We start from the raw sequence: 12916 nt of genomic DNA on the forward strand, positions 1-12916 counted from the left end.
AAAAATTCCCCAGAAAACACTTTGGTGAGCACTGTACTATTTCTGGTGCTGGTGCTATGTTACTATGTAATAATGACATACCATCAAAGGAGGCATATTGCATGTTGCTACAGTTCGAGCAATAATGCCTGGGGAAGGCATGAAACAATGATCGTGTGACTACTGCATAAAAGCCCACAGTAGAGACATTTTTGAAGCAAACACTACATGCATCCATGCCTCTTGTGTTACGGCGTTTGCCAGAAGCACTTTAACATTTGATCTAATGCTGACAGACAATGCATTCTACAACACCTATCTGACAGCACACATCTCCTGCAACAAAGGATGGTAACAGCTGCTCCCTTGGTCTAAGCTCAAGCAAATAAACTGGTACTCAGCCAGAGTGTGAAAGTCTCTCTCTATTCTAGTTTCTGACACTATTTTGTTGGGGGGGAGGGGGTTGGGGCTTGTCCTCGGGGCCGTTCAAAGCTTTAAGAAAGAGAAGATTAATCAACCAACCAATCTCTATTCACATACTTAGAAGATAAAGTATGCTGCAGCTGTAAAATGTAAACAATAAATAAAATGTAAATTATGCAGAACACTAACACTAGGGGACCACAACAGTACCCAAAAATCAAATGTTCTAACAAGCTTTGTGAAACAGGTACACCTTAAGGCACCCACCCCAAAGCTACACATGTCCACTGAAAAGCTGCCACAGCAGCAAATCCTACAGTACAGGGCATGATAAAGGACCTAATCTCACGGATTCAAACCTACTGCACCAATGGATGTGTAACCTGGAGGTTACCAACAGTCCTGATGTATCTCAGTGGATTGCATGAGTTATCAAAAGTTCCTTTAACCTTGTAGGACCCTGGTCATGTAGGGCCTTTTAACAATATCACTAGCACTTTTAAAACTGGGTCTATCTACAGCAGGAAGTCTTGGAACTGAGATAAAGAAAGGTGTAACGTGGTTACACACTTTGGCTGTGGTAAGGGAGCCTCAGTATACAGTTCTGCAGGTACTGGAACCTGCTGAGGTCACTTTGAGAATCCCAGGTAAAGGGCACTAAAGTAGCCCAGACAAGAGAAAACCAGAGCTTACACATCCACTGGTATGTCTTCTGGAGGAATAAGGTGCTTAACATGGCAACAGACTTCAGTTAATAATGACAAGACCAGCCAAGGGATGGCACCTGATCCTGAAGTGACAGTTACTGAGGAACACCAAGGCTGCAAACCCTTAAAAAACTCCTATGTATAGATTTTTAAATATGTTTGCACTAATTAAAAAATAAATATGAAGATCTCTCCTAAAGGTCTAAAAAAAAACTACTCACTTATCACTGCGAGATGCATAAATATTTATTATGAATATAGTGAATTATAACACAAACTGCTAAGGAAATACATAACCCCTCTTGCATAAAACTACTTTTTTTCTGAAATGTTGATGTCTTCATGTCTAAGTTTCCTTTATGTAAATGCTTGTTCTTTGCCTTTAAGGCTCAGGTCCTGGCTGAACCAATTCAACAACCTGCTTAACAGATGACCACAACAGGAAGGGATGGAATATGTGGATGGTCTTAAAATGGCATGAAAGGCCACAGTAACAGTTTTGGCTTCGATGAGTTTGAGCTTACTAACCCATTTAAGATGGTAATTCTTTTAGTCTTCATTTGCATCTGAGGTGTCGATGCACTCCTGAAGAAAGGAAGGTACACGGGAGTGAGATTAGTGTAGCTGCGCTAAAGCAAACCTTTAAATTAAGCTTAACTCATCAGATAGCAGCATGCATACAGTAAAAAGTACTGGGACTAGCACAAAGCATTTTGAGACCTTACAAAGTACAGTTTTGTACCTACCATAAATGTAGATGTTCGAAGATCCACATTGCTGCAGTCCTAACACTTGGGGTAGTCCGCTGTCCCAGTCGGCCCGAATACCAAAGTATAAGGCTGACGTCGGTCAGGGCGCATTAGTCTGACGTCAGGACGTCAGGGTACAAATGCGCATGACCGACGTCATATCCTCAGTCTTTTCTTGCCCCAGATGTCAGAAGACCCTAAAAAGATAAGGCCAACACCAAAAAACACCAAACACTCCTGTACCAAATATATATACAATATATACAATTTACAAAAGTACAACCCCACCCACACAACCACCCCTAAACACAGAGGGAAGGAGGGAGGTAAATTGGACTGCAGCAATGTGGATCTTGAACATCTACATTTATGGTAGGTACAAAACTGTACTATGTTCTTCATCCCACATTGCTGCAGTCCTAACACTTGGGTAGAATCCCAAAGCAGAGGTAAGGGAGGCTGGCAAATCATAAAGAAGCTGGAGCTGTCAACATGCCCTGCAAAATAGCCGTGGCAAAACCAGCCCTAGATTTAGAATAGAGAGGAAGGTGGTAATGCTTAGAGAAAGTATGCACTGAACTCCAAGTAGCTGCCTCCAAAATATCCTTAGTTGCCACCCCCCTCAGAAATGCTGTTGAAGTGGCAGTAGCCCTAGTGGAATGAGGCCTGATCCCAGCTGGAATCTCCTTGCCATGATGGGAATAACAAAATGCAATGCAAAACCCAATCCACTTAGAAATAGTTTGTTTTGACACAGGTTTGCCCTGAGAACTCAAAGCGAAAGAAACAAACAACTGCTGAGACTGCCTAAAATCCTTAGTCCTGCTTAAATAATAACGCAACTGCCTGTGTACATCTAAAGTGTGCAAAATCTTTTCCCCTTTATTTTGGGGATCTGCATAAAAAGTGGGCAAATGAATAGTTTGGTTTAAAGCCACACTAGAGACCACCTTAGGCATAAAGGAAGGATTAGTACGTAATGATACCCTATCCTTATGGAAAATCAAAAGGCTCAACCGCCATAAGGGCCTGCAATTCAGAAACCCTTCTTGCAGAAGTAATGGCCAACAAAAAAGCAGTCTTCCATGACAAGTATTTCAATTCAGCAGTAGCCGAGGCTCAAAAGGTTGTAGAGTAAGTTTCTCCAACACAAAATTGAGGTCCCAAGCAGGAGTAGGAGCTCTACGGGGGTCTTATATTCTTTGCCCTCGAAGGAATTGCTTAAACAAAGGATGTGAAAACAATGGTGGGTCACAATCATAGTGAGCTGAAATTGCTGCAGCATGAATCTTAATGGAAGAGAAAGACAAACCTTTGTCCAATAACTCAGTAAGATATTGAAGAGCCACACTCAAATTTGGCTCAGAAACATCCAAATCCTTTGCTGCACACCAAAATAAAAATCTCTTCCATTTCCTCGTACACTTTCCTTGTACTAGGTCTTCTGGCTTCCATAATCACATTCAAAACTTGTTGAGGAAGCTGAGACCTGCTATGGTTCAAAACAGAATATGCCAGGCTGTTAGATGAAGAGAGTGAAGCTTGACATTGAGTAGATGCCCGTCCTTCTGAGACAATAGGTGTGGAATCAAAGGTAAGGGCCATGGAGGCTTCCTTACCAGACTCCTCAGCAATGGGTACCAGTGCTGCCGAGGCCAATCTGGAGCTATTAAAATCATCCTTGGCTTGTCCTGTCTGACCTTTAGGAGTACCTTTGGGAGGAGAGGCAGAGGTGGAAAGGCATACACATGAAGATTTTCCCAACTGAAAGAAAGAGCATCCACTTTCCAGGCTGTGTGATGAAACCTTTTCGTGCAAAACTTTGGCAGCTGGTGGTTTAGTGGAGAAGCGAACAGATCTATGTCTGGAGTTCCCCAGGACACTGTCAATGTCTGAAATACATGAAGATCCAGTTTCCACTCGTGGGGATCCATGATTTGCCTGCTTAACACATCTGCTAAGGAGTTCTGTGCTCCTGGCAGAAACCTTGCTTGAAGTTTCAGTTGCAAGCTTAACGCAGTCTCCCACAAAATCATTGCTTGCCTGCATAGAGGATAAGAATGTGTTCCCCCTTGTTTGTTGATGTACCACATGACAGTTGTGTTGTCTGTTAGAATCAACACCTGCCCTGGAAGAAATAAATCCTTGAAAGCCAGTAATGCAAACTGGACTGCTAACATCTCCTTCATGTTGATATGTAGATGCTGCAGTCTGACAGGCCACTTGTCTTGTATCCACTTTCCATTCAGATGAGCTCCCCAAGCTGTGTCTGAGGCATCTGTCGTTAGAATCTGACTCGCCTCTGGCCGGGTCACAGAGAGTCCCTTGTTTAGGTGACATTCCTGAGCCCACCACAAAAATTCCTTTTGAATGCAAGGTATTATTTGAATGACAGTGTCCAAATCCTGGCAGTGCTGTGTCCATACATTTTTGAGATACCATTGTAGCTTCCTCATATGCAGTTTGGCATTGGGAAGTACCAGAATACAAGATGCCATGAACCCTAAGGCTTGAAGGACTGTCCTTGCAGTCAGCCCGGACTGATGAGATAGTTGATGGAAGTAAAGAGAAAGATTCTTTTGTTTGTCCGGGGTTAAGAAGTGCCATCTGGGATGCTGTATTCAGTCTCACATCCAGAAAGCACATGTCTTGAGAGGGTACTAGACTGGACTTTATTTCGTTCACAGAATACCCTAGGCATCTTAGCACTGCTATCACATATTCCAAATGCTGAAGAAGCACGTCCTTTCCTTGAGCTAGAAGCAGGCAGTCGTCCAAATAAGGATAGATTTGTATTCCTTTTAGCCTGAAGAAAGCTATCACTGGAGCCAGAACCTTTGTGAATACTCTGGGCGCAGTAGATAAGCCAAAGGGCAATGCAGAGAACTGATAATGAGAATTCCCAGCTCGAAACGCAGATACTTCCTGCAAATTAGTCTGATAGGAACATGAAGGTAAGCTTCCTTGAGATCCAAAGTTACCATCCAGTGATCTTTGCCCAGCATAGGTAAAAGCTGTTGTAACGTCAACATTTTGAACTTGGGAATGTCCAGATAAGTGTTGAGGATAGACAGATCCAAAATTGGTCTCCACGTGTTCCCCTTTTTGGTACTAGGAACAGGCGAGAATAAAATCCTAGGCCCCTTTCTGGCACAGGAACCGGCTGAATGGCCCCTATTTGGAGCAACAGAGAAATTTGCCTGTGAGCCTCTTTCCTTTGTTGAGGAGGAATGTCTGGCATGCCTTTGAAAGGAGGCAAGGTATGGAAATAAAACCTGTAACCGTGGTGAATGATATCCAATACCCATCTGTCTTGGGTAATTAAACTCCAGTTTTCTTTGAAGAGTGCCAACCTTCCTCCCAAAGGTGCTGCCAGGCGAGAAGATTCTGGCAGCTGAAAAGGCAGGTCATTGGGTCTGTTTACGAAAGGACTGACCCCTGCCCTCACCAGAAGACTGAGCAGGTGAACTCCTGTTCTAGGCCTAAAAGAACCTTGAGCTCTGCCCCTACCACGTCTAGACCTACCCCTAGACTGGGAATCATAAGCAGGATATGTCCACCCCTTGGTAGGCCAATTTCTACTAAATTTCGGAGGCTGAACCTGCAAAAAATCTTTAACAGTCTGCATAGACTTAGCCTTGTCTTCCATTTTCTTTAGAACTGCTTCCACAGGCGAACCAAACAACACATCAGATTGTAAAGGAGCATCTAAAATCCTTGTCTTCACATGCTCAGCTAAATTCTGATCCCTCAGCCAGGCGTGCCTGCGAAGAATCGAACCAGTGGCAGCCACCCTGGAAGAGGCCTGCACAGCATCAAAACCACATTGCAAAGAATGCTTACCCACCTGTTCAGAAACATGAACTAAATCCTGCAACTCTTTACACTCAATACCTTCCGCCAAAGCATCTACCTTAGACTTTAATTGTGAAAGGAGATAATTTTGATATTTCAACATATGAAACTGGCAATTCAAAGCTCTCATGGCCAAAGTGGAAGAAGTATACACTTTCTTTCCCCATCTATCCAAAGCCCTTGCCTCTTTATCCGGAGGAACAGGATTTTTAACAACAGAAGCCTTAACACCTTTAGGCCCCTGTGAAACAGTTTCTGGGTCTGCCCTAGGACTCTTAAAAGATACTTATGAGCTTCAGGCACCCTATAATATCTATCCGGTTTAACTGGAGCAGGAGGCAAAGAATCAGGGTTCAGAGAAGCCTCTGCAAAAACATCCTCCACCACATCTAGAACAGGAGGTATAGCTAAAGGCCTACGCTGGGGTAGAAACAAAAATTCCCTAAGCCTTTTCCTGGAATCAGAGAAATCCTGACCTTCCCATTTAAAATGCTCCCTCATGGAATGAACAGTCTCTGAAAATGAAAAATCCTCAGGAGGAGAAGCAGAAGGAGTAGAATCATCCACATCAGAATCAGAGTAAGGGGAATACTCCTGCAAATCTTCAGCCGAAGACTCAGAAGCATCCGAACACTGCTCAAAACTCCCAAGCTCAGGTTCCACCCTAGGCCTCTTATCAGGAGGGGGCATAGAACCTCTAATCATTGTAATCAAATCTTCTGCCATCTTAAGCATATGCTTCTTAGGTACAGACCCTGAAGAACTAGGGGTAACACCTGAAACCAAACCTGGCCTGCCCCTGGGAGAAGCCTTGGAAACAGCAGGGGAGGGCCTAACCACCTTAGGAAGGGAGGGAAGAACAGCTACCTGAGAAGCCCCTTCCGCCTGGCCTACCTCCAGAGAGGTCACATCTTGTAGTAATAAAGTCTCTCCCTGGGATTCCAAAGAAATTTCTGGCTGAACCTCTGGCTCCACCGAGCCCTCTAAAGAACCGGCGTCCGTGGACGGTTCTTCCAACCTAGGCTTTGCTGTTTTGTCCTTGCGCTTTTTGACGGCGGGCGTCGGAGCATCAGACGGCATTTTATAATTACACCGCTTCCCAAAAACTAACCTGGCACAATCTAATCTTCTCTTTATCGTGCGTTTGTTAAATCTAGCACAAGAGCGACAGCCAACAACGTCGTGCTCAGGCCCTAAGCAAGGTATACACAAGGTATGGTAATCCCTATGAGGTATCTGTTTCCCACAAGAAATACAGTTATTCACTTTTTCTGACATCCGGTAAAATACTGAGGCAAGAAAAAACAAAATATTCTAACGGGGTACTTAGCCAACTTGGATTCGGTCTGAAACTCCGACTTTGGAAAATCTCAGAACGCCAACCTGCACTTGCAAAACTGCTTCTGCATCGGACCATGCGGCAAAAAAGACTGAGGATATGACGTCTGTCATGCGCATTTGTACCCTGACGTCCTGACGTCAGACTAATGCGCCCTGACCGACGTCAGCCTTATACTTTGGTATTCGGGCCGACTGGGACAGCGGACTACCCCAAGTGTTAGGACTGCAGCAATGTGGGATGAAGAACATCTAAGAGTATGCAGAAGAACAATTAACCCCAGAGACTACCCAGAGAGGTAGAAAGCAAACCACTCAGGAACTAAACCGCAAACCCACAGTAGGTCTTCAGGCACTCAAACGGAATCACACACTCAGGCATGTCAAATGCAGAAGACAAGTAAAAGATGGTCAAAACAAAAAAACAACTTTGAAATTTAATGGATGAAATTAGCAAAGGACCCAAAGCACTGAGAGCACAATACTCAATATATGAAGCTGGATCTGATGGGTGTTTACCATCTTTAGGAATTGCAGCCTCACCACAGCTTTCTTCCAGATGCTAGTTCCCTTCTTTTTAAAATAGTGTTAAACAAAAACCTTCCAGACCTTTATCTCTTTTTCCCCACCTAGCTTCCAAACTTCCACAGGAATGCCATCTTTTTCTGGGGACTTTCCTGCTGATTGATTACAAGTCATCGTTTTTATCTCATCGCTTCCTACGTTACTGGGGACTTTCCTGCTGATTGATTACAAGTCATCGTTTTTATCTCATCTCTTTCTACGTTAACTGTTAATTGTTGAGCTTCATCTACTTCTAACCTTGGTATACTTAATTCTTCCAAAAATATTTCCATTTGTGCCTTTTTATTATTTTACATTTCTCTGCTTTATACAAATTTTCATAAAATTTCCAAAATATATCTCAATAGCTCTACAGGATCTCTGGTTATTTATCTTGTCATAGGCTCCCTAAATCTGGCCACAACCTTTCTACTTTCTGTTGTCTAAGTAGCTGTGTTAACACTTTTTGTGCTCTGGAGTTATCAAAAAGCATTTGATTAACAGCAATCTTTCTAAACTCATGCTTATTATCCAGCTGCTCCCTTATTTTCTTTTTAACACTGCAGTTGCGCCTCTTCTTGTTCTGTGAGAGTCCCCTTATTCTGCAATTTTGTCAGCCCCTCTAAATAATTCTTGTTACTTTTTAAACATTTTCCTTTGTCTTTTATTTCTAACTTATTTTAAACTTGTCTTTCATTGTATCCCACTCATCAGCTATACCTTCTGAAGAAATTTCCATCTTTTCTAATAACTCTAGAATAATTTCCACTACCCATTTTCTTAAATTCGTTTCTTTTTAATGGGTAAGTTGTGAAGTGCAAGTGACTCAGTTTTACTTCATTACCCTGCATTTTTTTCTTAGTTGTTAATGGCACACGATCCAAAATAGTTATTGGATGTGTGTTGAAGCTTTCAATTAAATGTGCATGTTCCTGTGAAATATAATTTCTGTCTAATCTAGCCCAGTTATTGCACCTTGGGGAATGATATGTAAATTCTCTCAAAGTTCCTACTGCTGAATTCACATCTTCCATACCAAATATTTTCATAAATTTCTTGAGAAATCTAACCTTGTTTGTTATATTTTCCCTGCTAGATCCCCCTAATACATCCTCACTACTGCAAATCAAGTTCCAGTCCCCACTTATAAGTAGTATTCCCTGCTGAAAGCTGATTATTTCTCCCCAGATTTTCTATGCTCCATAACAGCTGTTTTAGGTGGAATATAAACACATGCCAGCATAATCCTCCTCCCTTGCCAGTAGCCCCTTTCTACCACAAATCTTCCATTACTGCCTTTTTTTTCCCTCCTCTATCTCTATTAGAGCTACTCTACCAATTATTGTAACTGGTCCCCTTGTCCTGTGTCTTTGATATTCTGCTGAATATCCATCCTGAAATCCTTTCTTTATCAAATTCACATGCTCACTTCTTTCCAAATGTGTCTCCTGTAGCATTATTTGTATTCTGTATTTCTTAAGACAATTCAGTACTTTTACCTTTTTGTCGACACCTGTGAGGCTATTCATATTCTAAAATAATATGGATAGTGTAGCTATTATGATAATAAATTATTTTCTCGCCTATTTCATGACAGCTTTTTTAAATGTCACTTTCCAGCTTTTGTGTCACATGCACCTAACGTTTGTCAGGTTGATCCTTTATACATTTGTTTCTTATCTCCATTTGAACAAATGTCACATTTTACAAGACTTTTTGTTTTAATGAAAACCCTCAAACAAAAATCCAAGTACACCCCAGAACACTCCCACAGCAAAAGTAAAATAAAATACCTAAACACTACATATATTATATTCAGTACACTTATACACCTCATCACCCACCCAACAGTCCATGATTACAGCCTATTAACATAAATGTGCTTTTGCCAGGCTTCTTCTCTTTTTAAATTGCAATGTCTAAATTCCTTAAAACTAATAAAGATAAAAAAGTACTTGTTTACGATAGTATTTTTATCACATACAGCAATCACTTAAAAGGTTTTACTGCATATAATTTAAATCATGAAGTGTATATGCCAATACTGTTAATAACAAAAATAGTCTTACTTACAGTTACTTTTTCTGTTTTTTTCCCTTTTAGTGTCCTTTCCAACATTAAATGACATGAATTGGAGGTATGCGCCTTTCAGTCCCCAAACAAGTTTAACAAAGTCAACAAAAGCCCAGTCTTTGCAGCCACTTTTTCTTACAAAGCCATGTTTCACAAATGTGATTGATGCTTTATAGTGTCATATTTTGTTTTCACTAATTTCAGTGTTGCTGGTGTTCTTCCTGTTCATCTCCACCTCTCATCCTCTGAGTCCTGTTCAAGTCTAAGGTAATCCCAATATTATTCTAGCGGCTCCTTTGCTTTTTTTTCCGTTTCTCAAACATTCTCCTTTGGAGCACTGGGAAAGGCTTCATTGGCACAGTCTCTCTAAGGGATTTATTATCAGAAGAATTTGTACGGGAGTCCCCCTCTGGTGGCTCACTTTTTGATGTCCATACATTTGCATTTCCTATTTGGCCTGTTTTGCATCAAAAATCTTCCAGGAAAAAAGAATATTTTGAAGGCAGCTGGGTATAGCAGCATGAATCTCACACCTGCCTCTTAACCTTTCTGATTGTTGGGATAAATTTGCTTTTCTTCTGCTTGCTGAATTATTTTTCACAAACACTCTACTTCTCCAATTTGTAATACTTAGCCCTTCTGCCAGTTTTGTCAGGGTCAACTCTTTCTGTTGGTATGACTGCATCTTTACTAATACAAGTCTTGGCTGCTGCCCCTTCACTCTGCTGTGGAATACCAGTCTAATTACTTATTTGTGCTTTCATAGTTAATACAGTCAGTTCCTTCCAGCTTATCTGGTATGGCAGAAAATCTCAGTTTTTCCTCTGCATGCTCTGTCCTCTAACTTTTTTTTTTTGAAACTCCTCTTCTTGAGTATCTCGTACTTTATCAGCCAGCCTTTTCTTCATTTGCACCTCTGATTTTTGCAGTTTTATTAATTCATCTGAATAGTTGTTTAAAGCTTCTTACATTTTTTTCCAGCCTTTTGTTTTTTGTGTTGTATACTCCTTCAATATTTCATTTATTTTAATCAGCTCTGAGCAGATATCATTTTTCCTCTAAATTACTAGAAGCCATCTCTTCTACCAAAGCTGCAACTTGAACTGCTATTTACTTAGCTGCAGAATTCTTCCCAGTCAATGTTTTCTCTTTACCTTTCCTAGTTAATTTTATTTCAGGCTCTCAAAGTTTCTTCTCTGGCAGAATTATTGGCCCTTATCTATCGGTTTCTTTTCCCCCACTGGGACAGCTCAAATTATGCTCTTGATCAGTGTGCAGCCATCTTGGAAAAAACAGAAAATAAGTGACTTTAATAACTGGCTTTGCTTCTTGTGTCATTCAAAGGGGGGACAATATGATCAACATACTATGTTGCTTTGCCAAGGGTGGTCTGTACTGTCCCAATTAGGCTTTCAAATATTGGCTAAAACATTGTCCTCCATGCCTTTTTTCAGGCAATGCCAAACTGATAAACCTTCCTTCCAACTTAGAAAAATGAACCCAAGGGAATCTAACTGTGTTACTGCTCAGTGCCAGGAGCCTAAGCAAAGAAACTACTCCCTCCAAGCTCTACTTACCTTGGAGGTTAAAGACATGTGTGCAGTTACTGAGACAAGGTTTAAAGTCACGGAGATCACCCCAGCACTGCAGGGATACAATTCCTTCCACACATTTAGACCAACTACTGAACAGGTAGAGATGTCAGGTGTCACGATTCTCATAAAAAATAAATAAAATAATCAAGATTCAGACCCACTGGAGTCGCTTACAATTTCACCTAAAACCATATTCATGGGGGACATAACCACGCTAAACTCACAGTCCACAGATTCCTGGATTTTGTAAACACAAACACCCTGGAGCAGTTAGTCCATTTGTCTACTGGGGTGAAACATGGTACTCACAAATATGAAAGAACTCTGCACCTATCACCCTGTGTAGTTTCCAATCTGGTAAGGTCAGACCATAAGGAGGTCCCTTTCAAAATAAAAAAATCAATGCTGTGACCCCAGCAAATGCTAAAATGGTTACGAACTACTCTAAGTCAAACTTTTAGTTATGTACTCACCATAACTTTAGATGTTTGGGATCCATCTCGCCTACATTCTGTACTGATGGGCTCTGAGCCGATCCTCGGCTCCGACTCGGCACGTTATGCTATAGAGCGAAGCCTCTTATTGGCTGAGCTATTCACTATCCCAGGATGCACCACCACCACTTCCCCAGATCTTGTTTGTCCGCACTCATGCACACACACACATAACTGTTTATATAACATTGCCAGATGTTTCAAGATGAAACAATAGAATTCGGATCGTCCGATCTCTTCTGATCTCCAAGGCAGGGGGAAGGAGGGTGGGTTATTAGGAATGTAGGCGAGATGAATCCCAAACATCTAAAGTTATGGTAAGTACATAACTAAAAGATGTTATGTGATCCTATCTCGCCTACATTCTGTACTGATGGGACAGCGTCCCTAGCACCCAATTCCTGGGTGGCTCACTGGAAAACACTCCTGAGCACTGTGGAACCAAATGAAGCTCGCCCTCGAGATGCCACATCCAATTTGTAGTGGGAAATGAAGGTGTGCGGGGAAGACCACGTAGCCGCAGCACAAATGTCACTAATGGCAAGCTTAGAATGGAATGCTATTGAAGTAGCCATAGCTCTTGTAGAGTGAGCTTTGACAGAGGTTGTAAGCTCTTTATTAGAAGAGGAATAAGCCTGAGTAATACAATCCCTGATCCATTTGGCAATATTGACCTTTGTGACGGCTTTGCCCAATTTATTATCCGAAAAGGACACAAACAATTGATCTGTTTTCCATGTTTGTTGGGTCCTGTCTAAATAAAAACGCAATTGCCTGTGAACATCCAATGTGTGGAAGATGTATTCCGCTTTGTTTGAGTACTTTGGAAAGAAAAAGTACAGTTTTGTACCTACCATAAATGTAGATGTTCGAGGATTCCATTGCTGCAGTCCTAACAATTGGGTATAGTCCGCATCCAGTCGGCCCGAATACCAGAGTATAAGGCTGACGTCGGTCATGGCGCATTAGACTGACGTCAGTACGTCAGGGTACTAATGCGCATGACCGGCGTCCTATCCTCAGTCTTTTCTTGCCCCAGATGTCAGAAGACCCTAAAAGGACAAGGCCCAAAAAGCCTGCACCAAAACATGAACAATATATACAAAAATATAAGCAGGTAAGCTCACCTACACTACCAC

The 12916-nt window shown here is 41.7% G+C and overlaps 1 protein-coding gene across 4 annotated transcripts in view; it reads right to left on the reverse strand.

The window, feature by feature from the left end:
• The window catches only part of LAP3 (leucine aminopeptidase 3), a 528883-nt gene that overhangs the window by 124648 nt on the left and 391319 nt on the right, over nt 1–12916 (reverse strand). The window lies entirely within an intron of this gene.

Source organism: Protopterus annectens, chromosome 2.part1 (genome assembly GCF_019279795.1).
Source record: "Protopterus annectens isolate FY-2018-M chromosome 2.part1, PAN1.0, whole genome shotgun sequence".
Taxonomy (NCBI): domain Eukaryota; kingdom Metazoa; phylum Chordata; order Ceratodontiformes; family Protopteridae; genus Protopterus; species Protopterus annectens.